This window comes from Pan troglodytes, chromosome 18 (assembly GCF_028858775.2).
Source record: "Pan troglodytes isolate AG18354 chromosome 18, NHGRI_mPanTro3-v2.0_pri, whole genome shotgun sequence".
NCBI lineage: Eukaryota > Metazoa > Chordata > Mammalia > Primates > Hominidae > Pan > Pan troglodytes.
Genome location: NC_072416.2, coordinates 55,851,152 through 55,875,396, shown reverse-complemented (window position 1 = coordinate 55,875,396; position 24,245 = coordinate 55,851,152). Strand labels below are relative to the sequence as shown.

Genomic DNA, 24,245 nt, shown 5'->3' with positions numbered 1-24,245 from the left:
ATTTTTAGTAGAGATGGGGTTTCACCATGTTGGCCAGGCTGGTTTCAAACTCCTGACCTCGGGTGATCCACCTACCTTGGCCTCCCAAAGTGCTGAGTGCTGGGATGACAGGCGTGAGCCACCACACCCGGCCGACTGCTTTTTTAAATTGGATTTCGGCCATTTAGTCTTGACGTTGGTCAAGTTTGGTATGTATGGGACCTGGATGTCCTCACTTCTCTCTTAGCCTTCTGGTCCTTGTGTTTGGCCGCGCTGATGTACCTCTGCCAGCCCTGGAAGAGCTCAGAGCCTCCTCTCCATTGGATGCTGTGTCTAGCTATCTTGGCTCTGGGCTTATGTTCCCTTTCTTTTATTTCTTTTTCTTTTTCTTTTTTTTTTTTGAGACAAGATCTCACTCAGTTGCCCAGGCTGGAGTGCAATGGCACAATCTCAGCTCACTGCAACCTCCGCCTTCCAGGTTCAAGCAATTCTCCTGTCTCAGCCTCCCGAATAGCTGGCATTACAAGTGTGGGCTACCATGCCCGGCTAATTCTTACATTTTTAGTAGAGATGGGGTTCCACCATGGTGACCAGGCTGGTCTCGAACTCCTGTCCTCAAGTGATCTGTCTGTCTCTGCCTCCCAAAGTGCTGGGATTACAGGTGTGAGCCACCTCGCCTGGCCCACCCTTTCTTATAATTTTATTACATTTTAGATTTGTGTGGTTATGGAAATTATGTACTCATGTACTCATGCTCTACTCTTTGTTTCTTTTGAGGCCTATATTTTGCATATCCCCCCAGGCATTGAAAGAAGTGGGTTTTTTTGTTTTTTTTTTTAACTTCTTTTATTTGGGCCCCAGCGTGGTATTTTGTGCTTACATAAGTACTTTCCTTTATTCAAATTGTGGAATACATTTTTGGGGGCAGTCCCATTGTTTTATAACTTTGGGATCATTAGTCTTCATAATCCCCTTGAAATTTATTCTGCTCCATGGTTACTTTATTTATGTATTTATTTATTTTAGAGACAGGGTCTCACTCTGTTGCCCAGACTGGAGCTCAGTGGCACGATCATGGCTCACTGCAACCTTGACCTCCTGGGCTCAAACGATCACTTCAGTCTTCCAATTGGCTGGGACCATAGACACGCATTTCACAATGCCTGGCTAATATTGAAAATTTTGGTAGAGACAGGGGTTTCCTTATGTGGCCCAGGCCGGGCTTGAACTTCTGGGCTCAAGCAATCCTCCGGCCTCAGCCTCCCAAGGTGCTGGGATTGCAGGTGTGAACCGCTGCGCCTGGCCCTGCATAATTTCTTAAGAATGTTTTATTCAGAAGCTTGGAGTAGCACGTAATTTTGCCTATTTACAGTCTGAGAGTTAGGGTTCTTCTACTGAAAAAGAATCTGTCCGGGCACGGTGGCTCATGCCTGTAATACCAGCAATTTAGGAGGCCGAGGCGGGTGGATTACCTGAGATCAGGAGTTTGAGACCAGCCTGACCAACATGGGGAAACCCCGTCTCTACTAAAAATACAAAAATTGGTTAGGCATGGTGGCGGGTGCCCATAATCCCAGCTACTCTGGAGGCTGAGGCAGGAGAATCGCTTGGACCTGGGAGGCGGAGGTTACAGTGAGCCGAGATCGTGCCATTGCACTCCAGCCTGGGCAACAGAGTGAAACTCCGTCTCAAAAGAAAAAAAAAAAAGAAATGGAATCTTATCAACAACATAAAAAGTACATTCAGCAGCCATCTTAGGCCATAATAATGATAAATAAAAAGTGCATGCACCTGGAGCTGGAGCCTGTACTTGTAGTCCCAGCTACTTGGGAGGCTGAGGTGGGAGGATCACTTGAGCCCAGGAGTTCAAGGGTACAGTGTGTCATGAGCATGCCCATGAATAGCCACTGCACTCCAGCCTGGGCAACATAGTGAAGGCCTGTCTCCAAAAAACAAACAAACGAGAAAACAAACAAAAAACCGAAGTACACAACTTTTTTTTCGAGACAGAGTTTCACTCTTGTTGCCCAGGCTGGAGTGCAATGGCACAATCTCAGCTCACCGCAACCTCTATCTCCCAGGTTCAAGCAATTCTCCTGCCTCAGCCTCCCGAGTAGCTGGGATTAGAGGCGTGTGCCACCATGCCTGGCTAATTTTGTATTTTTAGTAGAGACGGGGTTTCCCCATGTTGGTCAGGCTGGTCTCGAACTCCCAACCTCAGGTGATCTGCCTGCCTTGGCCTCCCAAAGTTCTGGGATTACAGGCGTGAGCCACCGTGCCCAGCCATAACTTTAACTTTTAACTAGGGATTCCATGTCTTTGTCTTATTAAAGCAAAATATATATTTTTTAGGCCGGGTGTAGTGGCTCATGCCTGCAATCCCAGCACTTTGCCAGGCCAAGATGGGTGAATTGCTTGAGCCCACAAGTTTGAGACCAGCCTGGGCAACATACTGAGACCCCCATCTCTACTAAAAATACAAAAATTTGAGCCAGGCATGGTGGCAGGCACCTGTAATCCCAGCTACTTGGGAAGCTGAGGCAGGAGAATCGATTGAACCCGGGAGGTGGAGGTTGCAGTGAGCCGAGATCACGCCACTGCACTCCAGCCTGGGCAACATAGTAAGACCCTGTCTCTATAAAAAAAAGTACAAGCAAAATTTGCTACCAAAGTTCACAACTTTAACTTTTAACTAGGGTTTCCATGTCTTTGTCTTATTAAAGCACATTTTAAAAAAAGCAAAATGTTTTTATTTGAGGACTTTTTTTTTTCCTTCTCAAACAATTCTTATTGTAAGCCTTTCTCTCCAGGCAGAAAAAATAATGTTGTTTGTATTGACCTATACATTGACTTAAATGGTTAAGTAGCAGTTTAGCTGACAGGAATGAAAAATAGAAAAAAAAAAAAGGTCTATCATATGAAGCACATTATTTGAACAAAAGAAATTATTTCTACTGCATTAAATAATCCAATTACCTGCTTTCATGTTACTTGCCTTCTTATTAACAAAACCCAAAATGAAATACTAGGCACATCTGGGAGGCACACAAAGCTCATAAAACAGAAGTGCTTGGGCAACCAGGATAAGAGGTGACATTTTCTAGGCTGAGCCTTTGTTGGTGTGGTATCACCTCATCGAGTTGGCAGGTCCATTAATCAAGGGACACTAGCATCCAGCCAGCTGAAAAGATGGGCCTGAATTGCTGAGTATTCATTACAGGAAAAATAACTCTTATAAAAACCTCTAGGCAGAGAAGACTTATCAACAAAAAACGAGGTAATGACTATGGCATCTGTGGATGTACAGAATTTACAAATGGAATTTCAGGATGAAATGGGGAAGTGGCGGGGGCCGGGGGGGAAGGAGAGCACATTTACACTTCAATGAGTGCGAGTTCAGAAGGTAATTTTTCACATTAATGTAATATACTTTAAATCACGAGGCATGAAATGAATTGCAGGTGTTTTAAATTTGCCAAGGTTTTATTATGAAGCTGATGGCTTTGCGCTGGGCTAATGGATCATCTCCTGAAGTACTTTGGTTACCTATTTAAGCATTATTATAATTAAAAATTATTATTTGTTTAAAGTTTGTTTTTTGGTCAAGTGCGGTGGCTCATGCCTGTAATCCCAACACTTTGGGAAGCTAAGGCGGGCAGATTGCTCGAGCCCACAAGTTTGAGACCAGCCTGGGCAACACATACTAGGACTCCATCTCTACAAAACATACAAAAATTAGCCAGGCTTGTTGACACACGCCTGTAGTCCCAGCTACTCAGGAGGCTGAGCTAGGAGGATATCTTGAGCCCTTGAGCCTGGGAGGTGAAGGCTGTAGTGAGCTGCGATCATGAGACTACTCTCCAGCCTGCATAACAGAGTAAATCCCTGTCTCAAAAAAAAAAAAAAAAAAAAAAAGTTTGTCTTTCAACTCTGTATGTTTGAAATGCTTTTGGATTTTTCAGATAAAATTGAGTTTATCCAAATGAAACGTATCATCCTTTATGTAACTGTATCAGCCATAAAAGAAATACGTCTGTAAGCTTACAGGTTGAGGCATATAGTTAATAGCAGGCAAAATAGAAAAATCAGGCACAGACCTGTCTCATGAGTCCATCACCCATAACTCCCTACATTCTTTTATGTTTGTTAGTGTCTGAAACGCACCTGCCCAGCGAGTCATCGTTTTCCTTCAAAGCAGTCTCCAAAACCCAACCATTGGATTCCAACTCCAGGCAAAAAAAACGCTGACTTGCTTTTTCCCTCTGCAGTTTCTTCCTTTTTCAAACACTTCTAGGTTATAAATGTGCCAAGAGGGAAGTCACCTGGAGGTGCTGTGTGTTATCAGACCTCGTTTTCCTTTTGTCATGTGCACATTCTTGTCAGTACAAGTGGCCTTATTTTGGGTTTGGAAAATATGGCACTGCAGTGAAATGGTCCAGTTTCAGATTTGTACTCTCTGTGTTCTTGGGGTTATGCAATAATCATTACTGCGTATATAATGTATCAGTCAATAAATGGTTACGCAGGTTCCATTAGACTCCAAATGGATGAGTAAGAACAGGTTTATAAGGTAATGTACATGCAGACATAGGTTATTACGACTTGCAAATGTAATTATGCATTACAATGGAATCTCACTTTAGAAATGGCCTAAATGTAGGACTGATTTCACTTGCTCCCCACTCACAGGCCCTTATTTTATTATTATGATTATTTGAGATGGAGTCTTGCTCTGTCGCTCAGGCTGGAGTGCGATGGCATGATATTGGCTCGCTGCAACCTCTGCCTCCCGGGTTCAAGCAATTCTCCTGTCTCAGCCTCCTTAGTAGCTGGGACAACAGGCACGTGCCACCCATGCCCAGCTAATTTTTGTATTTTTAGTAGAGATGGGGTTTCATCATATTGGTCAGGCTGGTCTCGAACTCCTGACCTCAGGTGACACACCCACCTCAGCCTCCCAAAGTGCTGGGATTACAGGCGTGAGCCACCGCACCCAGCCTATTTTATTATTATTATTTTGAGATAGTATCTTATTCTGTCACCCAGGCTGGAGTGCAATGGTGCAATCATAGCTCACTGCAGCCTCACCCTCCTGCACTGAAGCGATCTTCCCACCTTAGCCTTCTGAGTAGCTGGAACTACAGGTGCACACCACCATGCCTGGCTAATTAAAAAAAAAATATTATAGAAATGTGGTCTTGCTTTGTTGTCCAGGCTGGTCTCAAACTCCTGGCTTCAAGCGATCCTCCCGCCTGAGCCTCTCAAAGTTCTGGGATTACAGGCGTGAGCCACCATACCTGGCCTAAAGGCCCTTATTGCTCAAAGTATCTATAAAGTACCTACCCCTTTACATGTGTGCTTTGTCCAGAAGATGGTCTCAGGACAGCCCTGGGGACAGATTATAGCAAAATCTCAACATAGTTTTCTGTTACTCAATGCTCAATTGTTTCTTTATATTTTGTCATTTGTTCAGTTGATTTGTTTATTCTTGTTTTTTGGCAACTAGAAAGTCATTTAGCAAACAAATACTAGGTTAATAAAAATGTGTAGGTCAGTAGGTTTTAAAGAAAAGAATGTAGACACTAGTATTTTGTTATTGTTTCGCTGCTTCTCTCAGAATTATCCTTATTTCCTATAGTGTTAATTAGTCATATTTTGGTCTTATCACACTCCAATAAAGGTAAAGAGGTTGGGCTTGGGGCTCACACCTGTAATCCCAGTACTTTGGGAGGCCAAGGTGGGAGAATCACTTGAGCCCAGGAGTTCAAGACAAGCCTGGGCAAAACACAGTGAGACCTCCCCGGCCCCAATCTCTACTGGAATTTTTTTTTTTTGAGACAGAGTCTCGCTCTGTCACCCAGGCTGGAGTACAGTGGTGCGATCTCGGCTCACTGCAACCTCCATTTCCCGGGGTAAGATTCTCCTACCTCAGCCTCCTGAGTAGGTGGGATTACAGGCACGCACCACCATGCCTAGCTAATTTTTGTATTTTTAGTAGAGACGGGGTTTCACCATGCTGGCCAGGCTGGTCTCAAACTCCTGACCTTGTGATCCACCCACCTTGGCCTCCCAAAGTGCTGAGATTTACAGGCGTGAGCCACTGTGCCTAGCTGAAAAATTTAAAATTAGCTGGGCATGGTGGTACATCCCCGTAGTCCTTGCTACTCAGGAGGCTGAGATGGGAGAATCACCTGAGCCCAGGGATTCGAGATTGCGATGAGCTGTGATCATGCCACTGCACTCCAGCCTGGGCCACAGAGCAAGACCCTGTCTCAGATAAATAAATAAATAAATAAATAAATAAATAAATAAATAAATAGTAAGGAAGAAACTTGAAAATACATATATATTCTTAATAAATACTTAATTTGTGGTTTTATTGAGTTATTGGAGTCCCATGCCATAGGCCCTTCAAAAGTACATGTCCTCCCAATAAAAATATTTAATTACAGTAACAAGCAGTAAATTGATAACAGAACAAGAGGGCCAGGGTACACAGGAATTGTTTTATTGCCTTTTCCATGTCTCAGGCATTCTATAATTGTCTACTTCATCCATGTTCTGAAGCTAATTAGTTATTCCATCCCCAGGATAAAGTTAGGTCTCTTGGTTTAACTTTGTATTTGCAGGTTTGACCTAATTCCTTGCCGGCTCATAATATAATTAAAGTTGGCATTTCCTTCTCTTATCCGCCCTCCCCACTCCCCGGCTTTCCCTCCCCGCTGTGTGCCTGTTTATCACTAGATGGTGCTAAGACTTGGGTTATAGCTGCCAGAGACTCTAGGAAAGTTGTTCAGGAGCCAAGCAGGCTGGAATTTGAGAACTGGAAGATGCCTTCAGAGCTCATCCGGACAGCACTTTTGTTTTACAAATGAGGAAACAGAAACTCAGTGAAAATAAGTAATTTGTCAGAGACCCAGAGATCTCTCCCCTCCTTTTTTTTTTTTTTTCTCTCTTTCTTATCTGTTAATAGCTTCCAGTGTTACCTCATCACCCAGGAAGGAGCACAGCTCAGAGAGCAACAAGGTCAGAGTTGCTTTGCAGAAAGCACTTTGGCAGCTTGCATGGTACCATTCATTGATTCATTTATTCATTCCAAAAGCAGTTATTGGGTACCTACTTTTTGCTTTGCATAGTGCTAGACGTTGGGAATAAAAATTCCTAGAATCCTAGGAATTCATATTCTCTTAGGAAATACAGAAACGCAAAAAAAAAAAAAAAAAAAGAAAAAGAAAAACAAACAAAAAAACCAAAAATCACCCCCTAAATCAAAGATGCTATAATAGACGTGATTATAGGACACTCTGGTCACTTGGAGGAGTTTGCAGCCACCTGCATTCATAATTCAAAGGGAAGATTTTGGTGAGCTAACATTGGAGGCTGAAGCACATATCGGATCTTGTAGGCAGAGGAATGGGAGGGAGGGCAGTCCAGGCAGACAGCATCATGGGTGAAGGCTTGGAGAGCTGGTGAGGCTTGGTGGAGACAGCAGCTGATTGTGGCTGATGACCAAAGGGCAGGGTCAAAGGGGCAGGTGGTAATCTGGGAAGGAGGGGACGGACTTCATCCGAGGTGTCATGCTCAGGAATTTGTACTTTATCCTGAACAGAACAACCCAGTAAAGCGTATTGCTCGGAAAATGGCACAGATGGAGTTTCTTTTCAGGAAGAACACTCTGACAGCTGCATGGAAGCCCAGACACCAGGAAACCCTCAGATTGGAGGTTGGTGTCCCGGAGCAGTGCAAGGTAAGGGCCTGGCTGGGTTGGGGCAGTGGGAATGGGAGGAGGAGGCCTGTTGGAGAGAAATTTCAGAAGCAGGACTGACAACATCTTTTTGAAAAACAGTGATTGGGATTGTAGCTAATATTCTTAGAAGATGGTTACCACTCTGGTATTTGAATTACTTATAAAACATTGAAGGGATGAAATTTTAATTGAATACACATATTACTTGAATACAATTTTTGAAATTATTTTTAAAATACAACTTAATGGCAATATAGTAATCCTCCCTTATCCACAGTTTTGCTTCCTGAGGTTTCAGTAACCCTCGGTCAACCAAGGTCCAAAAATATTAAATGGAAAATTCCAGAAATAAACAATTCATGAATTCTAAGTTGCACGATGTTCTAAGTAGCTTGATGAAATCTCAGCCAGGCAAGGTGGCTCACACCTATAATCCCAGCACTTTGAGAGGCTGAGGCGGGAGGATCACTTGAGCTCAAGAGTTTGAGACCAGCCTGGGAAAGACCCTGTCTGTACTAAAAAAACAACAACAACAACAACAACAAAAAAAGCCAGATGTAGTGGTAAGCACCTGTAGCCCCAGCTACTCAGGACAGAAAATTAAATAATAATAATAATAAGGACGTCAAAAAGCTCCCAGGGAGTAGCAGATAAGCCCAGCTGCCAGAATTCGCTTCCAGAAGCTCATCCTTGTTCTTTGATGATCTATACATATGACTAGCCAGTACTTCCACTCCTTCAGCTTGAAAATATTTTACCTGTCGGAAAGATTATTATTATTACTATTATTATTTTGAGGCAGAGTTTCACTTTGTTGCCCAGGCTGGAGTGCAGTGGCACAATCTTGGCTCACTGCAAACTCCGCCTCCCAGGTTCAAGTGATTCTCGTGCCACAGCCTCCCAAGTAGCTGGGATTACAGGTGCACACCATCACGCCCGGCTAATTTTTGTATTTTTAGTAGAGACAGGGTTTTGTTAGGCTGGTCTTGAACTCCTGGCCTCAAGTGATCCACCAGCCTTGGCCTCCCAAAATGCTGGGATTACAGGTGTGAACTACCGCGCCTGGCCTAGGAAAGATTATTTTGATCACATGGCTCCCTTTTGCCCTTCTGGCCTTCTGGCACCCAGTACCATGGTGCAAATTGTTTTACGATCGACCCCTGGGAAAGTGGACGCTGGGTCCACGGTCCTTCCTGCCACCTTGGGAACATCCAGACCAGCCATTTGCCCTGATCAGCTTTGTTTCATTTATGAGATTGATAATTAACAAATTAATTATCTAAGGTTGTGCAGTGAGAGAAGGAAAGACATTGAGATAGAAAGTTAATAGTGTCAGAGATGTCCTAACCAGAGTGACTCCATCTTGAATAAAGGCTGGGTAAAGCCAGTCCTGCTGGGTAGCATTCCCCATTCCCAGGGGGTTGGTACTGTTGGTCACAAGATATTTATGGCTGAGGGGATGAGTTAATGATGCTAACTTACCAAATAAAGACCCAGAACTTATGGAAACGTCCCAATATTTCAAGAACAAAATGCATTCTTAGTTTAAGAATAGGTTTTGCTTTAAAGATAATAGTACACGTATAAATTCTTGTGGAAATCAGTAGTAGCATAGGAAAATAACAATACTAATAGCCCGTCACAAGCTGATCAAAAGTCTTTGTAATGAAGTACGCTATTCTTAACAACCTATATAAGCAAGCACTATGTTTAAGGTGAGGCATTCTTGGCCAGGCATGGTGGCTCATGCCTGTAATCCCAGCACTTTGGGAGGCTGAGATGGATGGATCTCTTCAGCTCAGGAGTTGAAGACCAGCCTGGCCAACATGAAAAAACCCTGTCTTTACAAAAGATATAAAAATTAGCCAGGCTTGGTGGTATGTACCTCTAGCTCAGCTGCTTGGGAGGCTAAAGTGGAAGGATCAATGGAGCCTGGGAGGTTGAGACTATAGTAAGCCATGATAGTGCCACTGTACTCCAGCCTGGGTGACAGAGGGAGATATTGTATCTAAATAAATAAATAAATAAAAAGTTTAAAGTAGGGGCATTCCTCCTCTTGCTTTCTGAGGAAGCCCTACTCCGTAATAGTCTCTAACAAACTATCTTAACTTCGCTATACTCTGCAACTTGCCCTGAATTCTTTCCCAAGAAAGTGAGATCTAAGAGCCCACTCTTGGGGTCTGGGACAAGACCCATTTTCTGGTAACAGCAATGGTAATGAATGAACATATGTAAGTTAATTATCATTTGGATGTCCAGTTTGATTTTCTTCTTTTAAATTTTTTTGAGACAGAGTTTCACTCTTGTTGCCCAGGCTGGAGTGCAATGCATGATCTTTGGCTCACTGCAACCTCCTCTTCCCAAGTTCAAGCGATTCTCCTGCCTTAGCCTCCTGAGTAGCTGGGATTACAGGCATGTGCCACCATGCCCAGCTAATTTTGTATTTTTAGTAGAGACGGGGTTTCACCATGTTGGTCAGGCTGGTCTTGAACTCCTGACTTCAGGTTATCCACCTGCTTCGGCCTCCCGAAGTGCTGGGATTACAGGCGTGAGCCAGAGCCCCAGTTTGATTTTCTAAATTGTACTCTGCCTTTATAGAATTTCCTAGGGAGGAATTAAGGGAGCTTCACCTGCCCCACTTGTTTTTATTTTATTTTATTTTATTTTATTTTATTTTATTTTATTTTTGAGACAGAGTCTCACTCTGTTGCCCAGGCTGGAGTGCAGTGGCATGATCTCAACTCTCTGTAACCTCTGCCTCCTGGGTTCAAGCCATCCTTCCTCCTCAGCCTCCTGAATAGCTGGGACTACAGGCATGCGCCACCACACCTGGCTAATTTTTGTATTTTTAGTAGAGACAAGGTTTCACCATGTTGGCCAGGCTGGTCTCAAACTCCTGACCTCAAGTGGTCTGCCCGCCTCAGCCTCCCAAAGTGCTGGGATTACAAGTGAGTCACTGCACCCGGCCTTGATTTTATTTTAAATGTTTGTGGGGAATGTGGAGATGAAACTAACAGTTCCCTTTGTAGTGACCTACACAGTTGCCCTCCCACTGTAACTGGTGTATGACTTCGGCGGGTGTGGGAGGAGTGTTGCTTGTGGGAAATTTCTAAGGCTGATGTAGACAACATAATCTTAGGGTCTGTAGCAGCTCAGCAGGAATGAATGAGCCCCCTGCTGGAGTTTCTGAGAGCTTCGTGAAAACAGCTATAATTAGTATCTCCTTAGTGAGACTCTTGACGCTTTAACTAAAGTCATTCATTCCATTTTAACTGCATGAAGCAAGTGCTGGAGGAAGGAGGGTGAGGAACGTAGCCTTATCTTAAGTCTAGAAGTGGAAGCAGACAAAATACTCAAGCTGAGAATATAGATTAGTAAACTCCTTATTTTTGGTGTGTGTCTTTAGCGTAGACATTTCTGGAAAGGCTTGTGTCTCCTCTTTGTGATCAGGCACAATATTATCTTTGCTGCCCATCACAGTATAAAGTTGTAGAGTAGTCATGGCTTCAAGGAAATCTCTAATCCTCCAGAATAGAAACCGTTCAAATACTTTCTGAAATAAAGAGGTGGATATGGTCCTATGTATTATATTAAGATAAGAACAAGGTAAAGTAAAACTGTCTGTTTGCCTTTTTTGTTATAAAACCAAAGAATACGTCACAGAATATTTTTCCATGCATTTGTCTGTCTTCTTATACATAGCAATTAAATTTGTTTTGTGAATTCAATTATGTATTTTCTTTTCTTTTTTTTATTTTTTGAGACAGTCTTGCTCTGTTGCCCAGGTTGGAAAGCAGTGGTGTGATCTCAGCTCACTGCAGCATTGATTTCCCCGGTTCAAGCTATTCTCGTGCCTCAGCCTCCTGAGTAGCTGAGATTACAGGCATGTGCCACCACGCTCAGCTAATCTTTTTTGTACTTTTAGTAGAAACAGTGTTTTACCGTGTTGGCCAGGCTGGTCTTGACCTCCTGACCTCAAGTGATCCGTCCACCTCAGCCTCCCAAAGTGCTGGGATGACAGGTGTGAGCCACTGCACCCGGCCTCAATTATGTAAATTTAAATTTGTTAAGGGAGGGGATGGTTAAAAAAAAAAGCTATGTTTGTGAATTGGTGAGCTATAGAAAGTTAATGACATGCAATTATACACCTGGAGCAGAACTCCAGAGAAAGACAATGCTGGCTGTCATGATGTGCACTGACTGTCATGAGGTGCACTTTAATTTTCTATAAATGGTTCACGGACCTTATATTGGATATCTTTCTGCTATTACTGAAATGAGACAGGAAGGAAAAATCAAAACAAAACAAAAAGCAAAAATAAAACAAAAAACTAAAATTGGCTTCAGCTATTTCTGTGTTCCGGGGAAGGGAAGGCTTCTTCTCCTAGGGGCGAAGTGCTCTGTGCCTGGGAAGACATATAATGGACATTTGGGTTGCAATGAGGCTCTGAGACTAAAAGAAGCTAAATTTCTTTGCTCATTCAGTATCAGGAAAGCTAAAAAAAGAAAGCTATTGCAGCACTATTCATAGTAGCAAAGACTTGGAAACAACCCAAATGCCCATCAATGATAGACTGGATAAAGAAAATGTGGGGCCAGGCACGGTGGCTCACGCCTGTAATCCCAGCACTTTTGGAGGCCAAGGCAGGTGGATCACAAGGTCAGGAGATCGAGACCAGCCTGGCCAACATGGTGAAACTCCATCTCTACTAAAAAATACAAAAATTAGTTGGGCGGGGTGGCATGTGCCAGCTACTCGGGAGGCTGAGGCAGGAGAATCACTTGAACCCAGGAGGCGGAAGTTGCAGTGAGCCGAGATCGTGCCACTGCACTCCAGCCTGGGTGACAGAGAGAGACTCTGTCTCAAAAAAAAAAAAAAAAAAAAGAAAAGAAAGAAAAGAAAGAAAAAAAAAAGAAAAGAAAATATGGCACATATACACCATGGAATACTATGTAGCCATAAAAAAGGATGAATTCATGTCCTTTGCAGGGACATGGATGAAGCTGGAAACCATCATTCTCAGCAAACTAACACAGGAACAGAAAACCAAACACTGAACATACTCACTCATAAGTGGGAGTTGAACAATGAGAACACATAGACACAGGGAGGGGAACGTCACACACTGGGGCATGTTAGGGGGTGGGAGGCTAGAAGAGGGATAGCATTAGGAGAAATACCTAATGGAGATGATGGGTTGACGGGTACAGCAAACCACCATGACATGTGTATACCTATGTAACAAACCTGCATGTTCTGCACATGTATCCCAGAACTTAAAGTATAATAAAAAAAAAAAAAAAGAAAGGTTTTAGGGGGTTCTGGGAGACTTACGAAAGTCAGAAATGGGCTAAGAGTCTCAGAAGGCCAAGCTGAAGTCAGGGGACGTGGAACAAGATTTGGAAATAGTCTGTGCTAAGGAAGAAGAAGCCAGTATCTTAGGTATGGCGATTCCTGACCTTCACGTTTACTCTTTCCTGAGAATGTTGGCAGAAACCAGAAGAATATATCCTTCTCTGAAGATCCTTGGAAGACACGCAGCACACAGGGAGAGTGGGCCTGTGCTGCTCTGCCTAGGAATTAAAGCACTGCTGTATCTTTTGCAGGTGGATTTTGTGGTATGTAGTCAGTTGTAGGCATTACTAATAAATAGCAATCCATCAGATTCATTGGTATCGGGGTAATGCTGGGCTCACAAAGTTAGTTAGGAAGTGTTCTACTGGTGTTATATCTTCTTGAAATGTTTGGTAGAATTCACCAGTAAAACCATCTGGACCTAAGTTTTCTTTTCTGGAAGGATTTTAGCTATGAAGTCAATTTCTTCTAACAGATATAGGACTATTTAGTCTGTCTATTTCTTCTTGGGTGGGTTTGGTAGTTTGTGGCTTTAAGGAATTGGTCCATTTCATCTAAATTGTCAAACTTATGTGCACAGAGTTGTTTGTAATATTTCCTTATTATCCTTTTAACATCTGTGAGGTCTTTATTATATACATGCTTTCCTTCTGATATTGGTAATTTCTGTCTTCCCTCTTTTTCTTTGTCAGTCTAGCTAGCAGTTTTAATTGATTGTTTCAAAGAACCAGCTTTTGGGTTTATTGGTTTTTCTCTATTCTTTTTACACTTTTCTTTTCTTTCTTTCTTTCTTTCTTTCTTTCTTTCTTTCTTTCTTTCTTTTTTCCCTCCCTTCCTTCCTTCCTCTCTCCCTCCCTCCCTCCCTCCCTCCCTTCCTTCCTTTTTTTAAACACAGTCTCTGTCACCCAGGCTGAAATGCACTGCAACTTCCACCTCCCAGCTCAAGCGATCATCACACCTCACCCTCCTGAATAGCTGGGACCTCAGGGGTGTGCTGCCATGCCAGCTAATTTTTGTATTTTTTGGTAGAGCCAGGGTTTCACCATATTGCCTAGGGTGGTCTCAAACTCCTGAGCTCAAGCAATTCATCCATTCTGGCTTCCCAAAGTGCTGGGATTACAGGCATGAGCCACTGTGCCCAGCCTTTTTTTTTCTTTTTTTTTAAATTTAAATTTTAATTATATACAGACAGGGTCTTGCTATGTTGCCCAGGCTGGTCTCAAATGCCTGGGCTCAAGTGATCCTCCCACCTCCACTTCCCAAAGTGCTGGGATTACTGGTGTGAGCCCCCTGCGTCCAGCCTTATTTCCATTTCCATTTATTAATTTCTGCTCTTAATGTTTTTGTTTTTTGTTGTTATTGTTTGTTTTTGGTTTTGGTTTTTTTTTTTTTTTTTGAGATGTAGTCTCACTCTGTCACCCAGGCTGGAGTACAGTGGCATGATCTTGGCTCACTGCAACCTCTGCCTCCCGGGTTCAAGTGATTCTTCTGCCTCAGCCTCCCTAGTAGCTGGGACTATAGGTGTGTGCCACCACGCTGAGCTAATTTTCGTATTTTTAGTAGAGACGTGGTTTTGCCATGTTGGCCAGGCTGGTCTCGAACTCCTGACCTCAAGTGATCCACCTGCCTTGGTCTCCCACAGTGCTGAGATTACGGGCCTGAGCCACCACACCTGGCCAAATTCTGCTCTTAATGTTGTTATTTCTTTGCTTCTGCTTGCTTTGAATTTATTTTGTTCTTACGGTAGTTTCTTAGGTTGGAAGCTTAGCTTTTTTTTCTCTGCTAAGATAAGAATTTGATGTTATAAATTTTCCACTAAGTACTTTTTACCTGCATCTCACAAATTTTTATATGTTGTACTTTTGCTTTCATTCAGTTTAAATATTTCCCAATTTCTATCCAAACTTTCACCTTTTTGGCTGGGTGCGGTGGCTCATGCCTGTAATTCCAACACTTTGAGAGGCCAAGGCGGGTAGATCACATGAGGCCCAGAGTTTGAGACCAGCCTGGCCAATATGGTGAAATCCCATTTCTATTAAAAATACAAAAATTAGCTGGGTGTGGTGGGGCATGCCTGTAATCCCAGCTACTTGGGAGGCTGAGGCATGAGAGTCACTTGAACCTGGGAGGCGGAGGTTTCAGTGAGCCAAGATCACACCATTGCACTCCAGCCTGGGCAACAGAGCAAGACCATGTCTAAACAAAAAAAAAAAAAAAAAAAAAGAAAGGGGGAGGAGGAATCCCTTTCACCTTTTTTATTTTGTTTTTAATTTTTATTCTTTGTAGAGATGGCATCTTGCTATGTTGCCCAGGCTCATCTCAAACTCCAAGCCTCAAATGATTCTCCCGCCTTGACCTCCCAAAGTGCTGGGATTACAGGTGTCAGCCACTGTGCCCAGCCAAAACTTCCACTTTGATTCATGGATTATTTAGAAGTGTGTTGTGTAACTTTCAAGCACTTGGAGACTTTCCAGATATTTTTCTATTGATTTCTAGTTTAATTCCTTTGTGGTCAGGGAATAACTTTATGTGATTTAATTTCTTTTAAATTTGTTGAGATTTGGTTTATGACCCAGGGCACTTGAAAAGAATATATTCTGTTGTTCTTGGGTAGAGTATTCCAGGAATGTCAATTAGATCTAGTTGGTTGATGGTGTTGCTCACGTTTCTATCTGTGGTAATTTTCTTTTTTTTTCTGTTTTTTTTTCTGAGACGGAGTCTTGCTCTGTCACCCAGGCTGTAGTGGAGTGGCGCGATCTCAACTCACTGCAACCTCCACCTCCCAGGTTCAAGCAATTCTCCTGCCTCGGCCTCCCAAGTAGCTGGGACTACAGGTGCATGCCACCATGGCTGGCTAATTTTTGTATTTTTAGTAGAGACACGGTTTTACCATGTTGAGCAGGCTGGTCTCGAACTCCTGACCTGAAGTGATTTGCCCGCCTTGGCCTCCCAAAGTGCTGGGATTATAGGCATAAGCCACCGCACCTGGCCCCATCTTTATACTTTTAACATACCTATATCATTATATATAAAGTGGGTTTTCTTTTAGACATCACGTAGTTGAGTTTTTTCAAAAATTCAATTTAACAATTTCCAGCTGGGCATGGTGGCTCACACCTGTAATCCCAGCACTTTGGGAGGGTGAGGCAGGTGAATCGCTTGAACTCAAGAGTTTGAGACCAGCCTGAGCAACATGGTGAAACCCCATTTCTAGCAAAAATACAAAAATTAGCTGGGTGTGATGGTGTGCACCTGTGGTCTCAGCTCCTCAGGAGGCTGAGGTGGCAGAATTGCTGGAGCCTGGGAAGTCGAGGCTACATTGAACCATGATCACACCACTGCACTCCAGCCTGGGTGACAGAACGAGACCCAGTCTCAACAAATAATAATCAAATAAAAATTAAGGCCAGGTGCAGTGGCTCACATCTATAATCCCAACACTTTGGGAGGCCGAGGTGGGCGGATCACTTCAGGTCAGGAGTTCGAGACCAGCCTGGACAACAGGGTGAAACCCCATCTCTACTAAAAATACAAAAAATTATCCGGGTATGGTGGCACACGCCTGTAATCCCAGCTACTCAGGAGGCTGAGACAGGAGAATCGCTTGAATCTGGGAGGTGGAGGTTGCAGTGAGCCGAGATTGTGCCATTGCACTCCAACCAGGGTGACAGAGTGAGACTTTGTCTCAAAAATAAATAAATAAGCAAAATTAAAAACTAAAATTAAAATTAAAAAATTCTGTCTTTTAATTGGTGTATTTAGACTATTTACACTTAATGTGATTATTAATATGCTAGAATTTAGGTTCACCAATGAATTGTTTTCTGTTTGTTCCCTCTATTTTTTGTTTCTGTTTGCCCTTTCTTATCCTCTCTTAGATAATTTGAATACTATTTTATTTTATTTTATTTTATTTTATTTTATTTTATTTTGAGATGGAGTCTTGTTCTGTCACCCAGGCTGGAGTGCAGTGGCACAGTCTCAGCTCACTGCAACCTCTGCCTCTTGGGTTCAAGTGATTCTCCTGCCCCAGCCTTCCAGGTAGCTGGGACTACAGGCATGTACCACCATGCCCAGCTAATATTTGTATTTTTAGTAGTGACAGGGTTTCACCATGTTGGCCAGGCTGGTCTCAAAATCCTGACCTCAGGTGATCCGCCCACCTCATCTTCCCAAAGTGCTGGGATTACAGGAGTGAGCCACCGTGCCTGGGCAGATTATTTGAATACTTTTAGTATACCATTTTAATTTATCTATTGGGTTTTGATGATATTTCTTATTTTAAAATTGTTTTAACATTTTTTCCTTGTCTTCAGGATTTTCTAGGTATATATTTCTTTATATAGTGCTTCTGTACAAAGAAATATACTATAGCATACTAATTTTAGTTCTGTACAAAAAAATTTCTATCTCTTCTATACAAAAAAGAAATTCTACAAAGAAAGTTTTAAAATTGCTCTAGGAATTACAATATACATATTTAGCTTTTGACAGTCTACTTAGAATTGCTATTCGATCCCTTTAAGTGGAATATAGAATCTTTTCGCTAGATAGGTTCCTTTAGTCTCCCCTAGTTTGGCTCACTGGAGCTTCCAGAACAATTTTTACTCCTAATCTAAATGTGCTTTGAACTAAACCTCTTGAAGTCAAATATTAATGTATAGGACTTCTAGTTGAAGACGGAATATTTGCATTCATTTCCATCCCTTCCTGAACCCAAATGAAATGATTGTAAAGGATTTAAAAAGTAAAAATCCATAAGGATAAAGATAATAGAAGAGGAAAAAAACAGTAGACGAAAGGTGTTAAGGAATCTGGATTTTGGAACACCTGGCCCAGAGGTGAGAGCTGAGGAAGCGCCACACCCGAAACCCAGGGATGATGTGAAACTCACTCAGAACACTGAGACCTCTGGCCTCCTGCCTTCTCTTAGGCCTCAGAATATTGGCAGCCAGGGTTACAGCTGATGATGAGGCAGGAGGTGGGGTGATTCACTTCTGGGGAAACAAATCAGCTCTGGAGAAAGGAACTAATAAAACTGACAATGAGGACCCTCCAATGAGTGCTCCAAGGCCCCGGTCCATCACCCTGCAGCAAAGTCCTCCAGTCACAAGCTCCACCCCCACATACAGGTCCGACTGACTGTTAGTGTCTCGTCTTAAATATGAACAGAAAGCCAAGGATAATCTCACAGTTTGTCTCTAACATAAAAGTGAGACCAAAATAAAATAAGCAGGAAAAAAGAGACAAAGAAAATAGACAATCTAGGGAAAGAAAGAAAGGAAGAAATAAAAAAAAGAAAGAATGAGCTGGGTGTGGTGGCTTACACTTGTAATCCCAGAATTTTGGGAGGCCGAGGCGAGAGGATCACTTGTGGTCAGGGGTTTGAGACCAGCCTGGCCAACATGGAGAAACCCCGTCTCTACTAAAAATACAAAAAAATTAGCCAGTGTGGTGGTGTGTGCCTGTAATCCCAGCTACTCAGGAGGCTGAGGCAGGAGAATCGCGTGAACCTGGGAGGTAGAGGTTGCAGTGAGCCAAGATTGCACCATTGCACTCCAGTCCAGGCGACAGTGCGAGACTACCATCTCGAAAACAACAACAACAACAAAAATTAGCCAGTGTGGTGGGGCATGCCTGTAATCCCAGATACTCAGGAGGCTGAGGCAGGAGAATCACTTGAACCTGGAAGGCAGAGGTTGCAGTGAGTCGGGATTGTGACACTGCACTCCAGCCTTGGCAACAGAGCGAGACTCTGTCTCAAAAAAAAAAAAAAGAAAGAACGAATATTATAATAGTTCCAGAGACAAGAGGCAATTACACTCTTGAAATGCTATTGAATATTTACTAGAGATCTATTATGACCCTAAAGCAGGAAAATTACAACATTAAAAGCAGCCCTTGAGAGGAGGACTGTGTGGTAGATAGAGCTCCCTCTCCCCTCTCCCCTCTCCCCTCTCCCCTCTCCCCTCTCCCCTCCCCCCTCCCCCCTCTCCCCTCCCCCTCCCCCCTCTCCCCTCCCCCTCCCCCCTCTCCCCTCCCCCTCCCCCTCCCCCTCCCCCCCCCCCTCCCCCCTCCCCCCTCCCCCCTCTCCCCTCTCCCCTCTTTCCACGGTCTCCCTCTGATGCCGAGCCGAAGCTGGACGGTACTGCTGCCATCTCAGCTCACTGCAACCTCCCTGCCCGATTCTCCTGCCTCAGCCTGCCGAGTGCCTGCGATTGCAGGCGTGCGCCGCCACGCCTGACTGGTTTTCGTATTTTTTTGGTGGAGACGGGGTTTCGATGTGTCGGCTGGGCTGGTCTCCAGCTCCTAACCGCGAGTGATCCGCCAGCCTCGGCCTCCCGAGGTGCCGGGATTGCAGACGGAGTCTCGTTAACTCAGTGCTCAATGGCGCCCAGGCTGGAGTGCAGTGGCGTGATCTCGGCTCGCTACAACCACCTCCCAGCCGCCTGCCTTGGCCTCCCTAAGTGCCGAGATTGCAGCCTCTGCCTGGCAGCCACCCCGTCTGGGAAGTGAGGAGCGTCTCCGCCTGACTGCCCATCGTCTGGGATGTGAGGAGCCCCTCTGCCTGGCTGCCCAGTCTGGAAAATGAGGAGCGTCTCTGCCCGGCTGCCATCCCATCTAGGAAGTGAGGAGCGCCTCTTCCCGGCCGCCATCACATCTGGGAAGTGAGGAGCGTCTCTGCCCGGCCGCCCATCGTCTGAGATGTGGGGAGCACCTCTGCCCTGCCGCCCCGTCCGGGATGTGAGGAGTGTCTCTGCCCAGCCGCCCTGTCTGAGAAGTGAGGAGACCCTCTGCCCGGCAACCGCCCCGTCTGAGAAGTGAGGAGCCCCTCCGCCCGGCAGCCACCCCATCTGAGAAGTGAGGAGCGTCCTCCCTCCTCGTCTGGGAGGGAGGTGGGGAGGTCAGCCCCCCGCCCGGCCAGCCGCCCCGTCTGGGAGGTGAGGGGCACCTCTGCCCGGCCGCCCCTACCGGGAAGTGAGGAGCCCCTCTGCCCGGCCAGCCGCCTCGTCCGGGAGGGAGGTGGGGGGGTCAGCCCCCCGCCTGGCCAGCCGCCCCGTCTGGGAGGCGAGGGGTGCCTCTGCCTGGCCGCCCCTACTGGGAAGTGAGGAGCCCCTCTGCCCGGCCAGCCGCCCCGTCCGGGAGGGAGGTGGGGGGGTCAGCCCCCCGCCCGGCCAGCCGCCCCATCCGGGAGGGAGGTGGGGGGATCAGCCCCCCGCCTGGCCAGCCGCCCCGTCCGGGAGGGAGGTGGGGGGATCAGCCCCCTGCCCGGCCAGCCGCCCTGTCCAGGAGGTGGGGGGGGCGCCTCTGCCCGGCCGCCCCTACTGGGAAGTGAGGAGCCCCTCTGCCCGGCCAGCCGCTCTGTCTGGGAGGGAGGTGGGGGGGTCAGCCCCCGGCCCGGCCAGCCGCCCCGTCCGGGAGGGAGGTGGGGGGGTTAGCCCCCCGCCTGGCCAGCCGCCCCATCTGGGAGGTGAGGGGCGCCTCTGCCCGGCCACCCCTTCTGGGAAGTGAGGAGCCCCTCTGCCCGGCCAGCCGCCCCGTCCAGGAGGGAGGTGGGGGGGTCAGCCCCCCGCCCGGCCTGCCGCCCCGTCCGGGAGGGAGGTGGGGGGGTCAGCCCCCCGCCCGGCCAGCCGCCCCGTCCGGGAGGGAGGTGGGGGGGTCAGCCCCCCGCCCGGCCAGCCGCCCCGTCCGGGAGGGAGGTGGGGGGGTCAGCCCCCCGCCCGGCCAGCCGCCCCGTCCGGGAGGGAGGTGGGGGGGTCAGCCCCCCGCCCGGCCAGCCGCCCCGTCCGGGAGGGAGGTGGGGGGGTCAGCCCCCCGCCCGGCCAGCCGCCCCGTCCGGGAGGGAGGTGGGGGGGTCAGCCCCCCGCCCGGCCAGCCGCCCCGTCCGGGAGGGAGGTGGGGGGGTCAGCCCCCCGCCCGGCCAGCCGCCCCGTCCGGGAGGGAGGTGGGGGGGTCAGCCCCCCGCCCGGCCAGCCGCCCCGTCCGGGAGGGAGGTGGGGGGTCAGCCCCCCGCCCGGCCAGCCGCCCTGTCCAGGAGGTGAGGGGCGCCTCTGCCCGGCCGCCCCTACCGGGAAGTGAGGAGCCCCTCTGCCCGGCCAGCCGCCCCCTCCGGGAGGGAGGTGGGGGGGTCAGCCCCCCGCCGGGCCAGCCGCCCCGTCGGGGAAGTGAGGGGCACCTCTGCCCGGCCGCCCCTACCGGGAAGTGAGGAGCCCCTCTGCCCGGCCAGCCGCCCTGTCCGGGAGGGAGGTGGGGGGTCAGCCCCCCGCCCGGCCAGCCGCCCCGTCCAGGAGGTGAGGGGCGCTTCTGCCCGGCCGCCCCTACTGGGAAGTGAGGAGCTCCTCTGCCCGGCCACCACCCCATCTGGGAGGTGTACTCAACAGCTCATTGAGAACGGGCCATGAAGACAATGGCAGTTTTGTGGAATAGAAAGGGGGGAAAGGTGGGGAAAAGATTGAGAAATCGGATGGTTGCTGTGTCTGTGTAGAAAGAGGTAGACATGGGAGACTTTTCATTTTGTTCTGTACTAAGAAAAATTCTTCTGCCTTGGGATCCTGTTGATCTGTGACCTTACCCCCAACCCTGTGCTCTCTGAAACATGTGCTGTATCCACTCAGGGTTGAATGGATTAAGGGCGGTGCAAGATGTGCTTTGTTAAACAGATGCTTGAAGGCAGCATGTTCGTTAAGAGTCATCACCACTCCTTAATCTCAAGTACCCAGGGACACAAACACTGCGGAAGGCCGCAGGGTCCTCTGCCTAGGAAAACCAGAGAACTTTGTTCACTTGTTTATCTGCTGACCTTCCCTCCACTATTGTCCTGTGACCCTGCCAAATCCCCCTCTGCGAGAAACACCCAAGAATGATCAATAAAAAAGAAAAAAAAAAAAAAAAAAAAAAAAAAAAAAAAAAAAAGAAATGCTATTGAATAAATGAATATTCAAAACCAAGACAATCTCCAGATATTACCAGGGATAAGGAAAAATAAAATAAACACAAGAAAAATCTATGTGTTTTTAATATGAGGGGAAAAATCAGTAAGTGGATTGGAAGATGAAGCTGAGGAAATTTTCCAGGAACTAGAACAAATGGAGAGAGATGAAAAATAATAGGCCATGCATGGTGGCTCACACTGGTCATCCTAACACTTTGGAAGGCCAAGGCAGGAGGATCACTTGAGACCAGGAGTTCGAGACCAGCCTGGGCAACATAATGAGACCCCCGTCTCTACAAAACATTAAAAAAACATTAGCCAGGTGTGGTGACACACTCCTGTAATCCTGGCTACTCAGGAGGCTGAGGTGGGAGGATGCCTTGAGCCCAGGAGCTTGAGGCTGCAGTGAGCTGTGATAACACAACTACACTCCAGTCTGGGCAACAAAGCAAGATCGTGTCAAGAAAAGGAAGGAAGGAAAGGAGGGAGGGAGGGAAGGAAAGGAAGGAAAGGAAGGAAGGAAGGAAGGAAGGAAGGAAGGAAGGAAGGAAGGAAGGAAGGAAAGAAGTTGAAATCAAATCAGCAATTTCAAAGAATTCCAGAGAGAACAAAGAAAGGGCAGAGAATATCAATGAAATAACACAGGAAAACTTCCCACAGCTGAAGCACTGGAAGGGCCTGCGGAGAACTCCGTACAATGTATGAAAAAGACCCATTTTTGTGGCTGGGCACAGCGGCTCACTCCTGTAATACTAGCACTTTGGGAGGCCAAGGCAGGTGGGTCACCTGAGGTCAGGAGTTCGAGACCAGCCTGGCCAACATGGCAAGACCCCATCTCTACTAAAAATACAAAAATTAGCCGGGCATGGTGGCAGGCGCCTGTAATACCAGCTATTTGGGAGGCTGAGGCAGGAGAATCGCTTGAACCTGGTGGATGGAGGTTTTAGTGAGCCGAGATAGGGCCACTTCATTCCAGCCTGGGCAAAAGAGTGAGTGAGACTCCATCTCAAAAAAAAAAAAAAAAAAAAAAAAAAAGACCCTTTTTAAAATTTATTTTTATTTATTATTATTATTGTATTATATTATTTTGTTTGTGTGTGACAGGGTCTCACTCTCTCCCCCAGGCTGGAGTCCAGTGGCTCAATCATGGCTCACTGCAGCCTCAAATTCCTGGGCTCAAGCAATCCTCCTGTCTCAGCCTCCTGAATAGCTGGGACTACAGGTGCATGCCACCATGCCCGGCTAATTTTTCAATTTTTTGTAGAGACAGGGTCTCGCTATGTTGCCCAGGCTGGTGGTCTGGAACTCCTGGGCTCAAGCAATTCTCCCGCCTCAGCCTCTCAAGGTGTTAAGATTATAGGCATGAGCCACCACACCTGGCTTTTATTATTACTATTTATTTTTTAGAGAAAGGGTCTTGCTCTGTCACCCAGGCTGAAGTGTAATGGCACGATTATAGCTCACTGCAGCCTCAAACTCCTGGCCTCAAGTGATTCCCCTACTTTTCGAGGCTGATTCCCCTCAAGCTTCCCAAATTACTAGGATTACAGGTGGAAGCCTCTGCACCCGGCCCATTAACTATTTTTTGTTGTTGTTGAGATGGAGTTTTGCTCCTGTTGCCCAGGCTGGAGTGCAGTGGCATGATCTTGGCTTACTGCAACCTCCACATTCCAGGTGCAAGTGATTCTCCTGCCTCAGCCTCCCAAGTAGCTGGGATTACAGGCACACACCACCACACCCGGCTAATTTTTGTATTTTTAGTAGAGATGGGGTTTTATCATGCTGGCCAGGCTGGTCTTGAACTCCTGACCTCAGATGATCTGCCTGCCTCAGCCTCCCAAAGTGCTGGAATTACAGGCATCAGCCACCACACCTGGCCCCATTAACTATTTTCTAAACACCTCTACCCCTATCTTCTAGAGGCAGTGAGTTTACGTTCTCCTTCCCTTCATAAGACAAAGGGCACCAACTCTGTAGTTTAAAAGACTATATTGACTTTCAGATTTTTAGAAAAGTGCCACTATGAACCCACAGAGCACTTAATAAGGGTTTTAAAATAATTAAATCAGTAATAACAAAGTAAAGGCCGTCACAGATACACACACACAGCAGTTTGTCTCAATCGATCTGATGTGTGTTAAGTTTGCATTGTCATTATCTACAAGGTAATTTATCTCCATTAAACTGGTCTGTAGGGGATACATTGATGAATGAAATCTGGGTTTCATTGC

The 24,245-nt window shown here is 46.3% G+C and overlaps 1 protein-coding gene across 7 annotated transcripts in view; it reads left to right on the top strand.

Annotated features, from left to right (window-relative positions):
- The first annotated feature begins 7,649 nt into the window (after nucleotides 1-7,649).
- KIFC3 (kinesin family member C3) overlaps nucleotides 7,650-24,245 on the top strand; it is a 107,574-nt gene continuing 90,978 nt past the window's right edge. For 2 of the 7 annotated variants that reach the window (XM_016929905.4, XM_016929904.4), the window contains exon 1: nucleotides 7,654-7,726. The gene's annotated coding sequence lies outside the window, so the exon portion shown is untranslated. Of the gene's footprint in view, nucleotides 7,727-24,245 lie in introns of all 7 variants that reach the window. The other 5 variants (XM_016929910.3, XM_063797155.1, XM_016929906.4 and 2 more) reach the window with 5 other exon arrangements.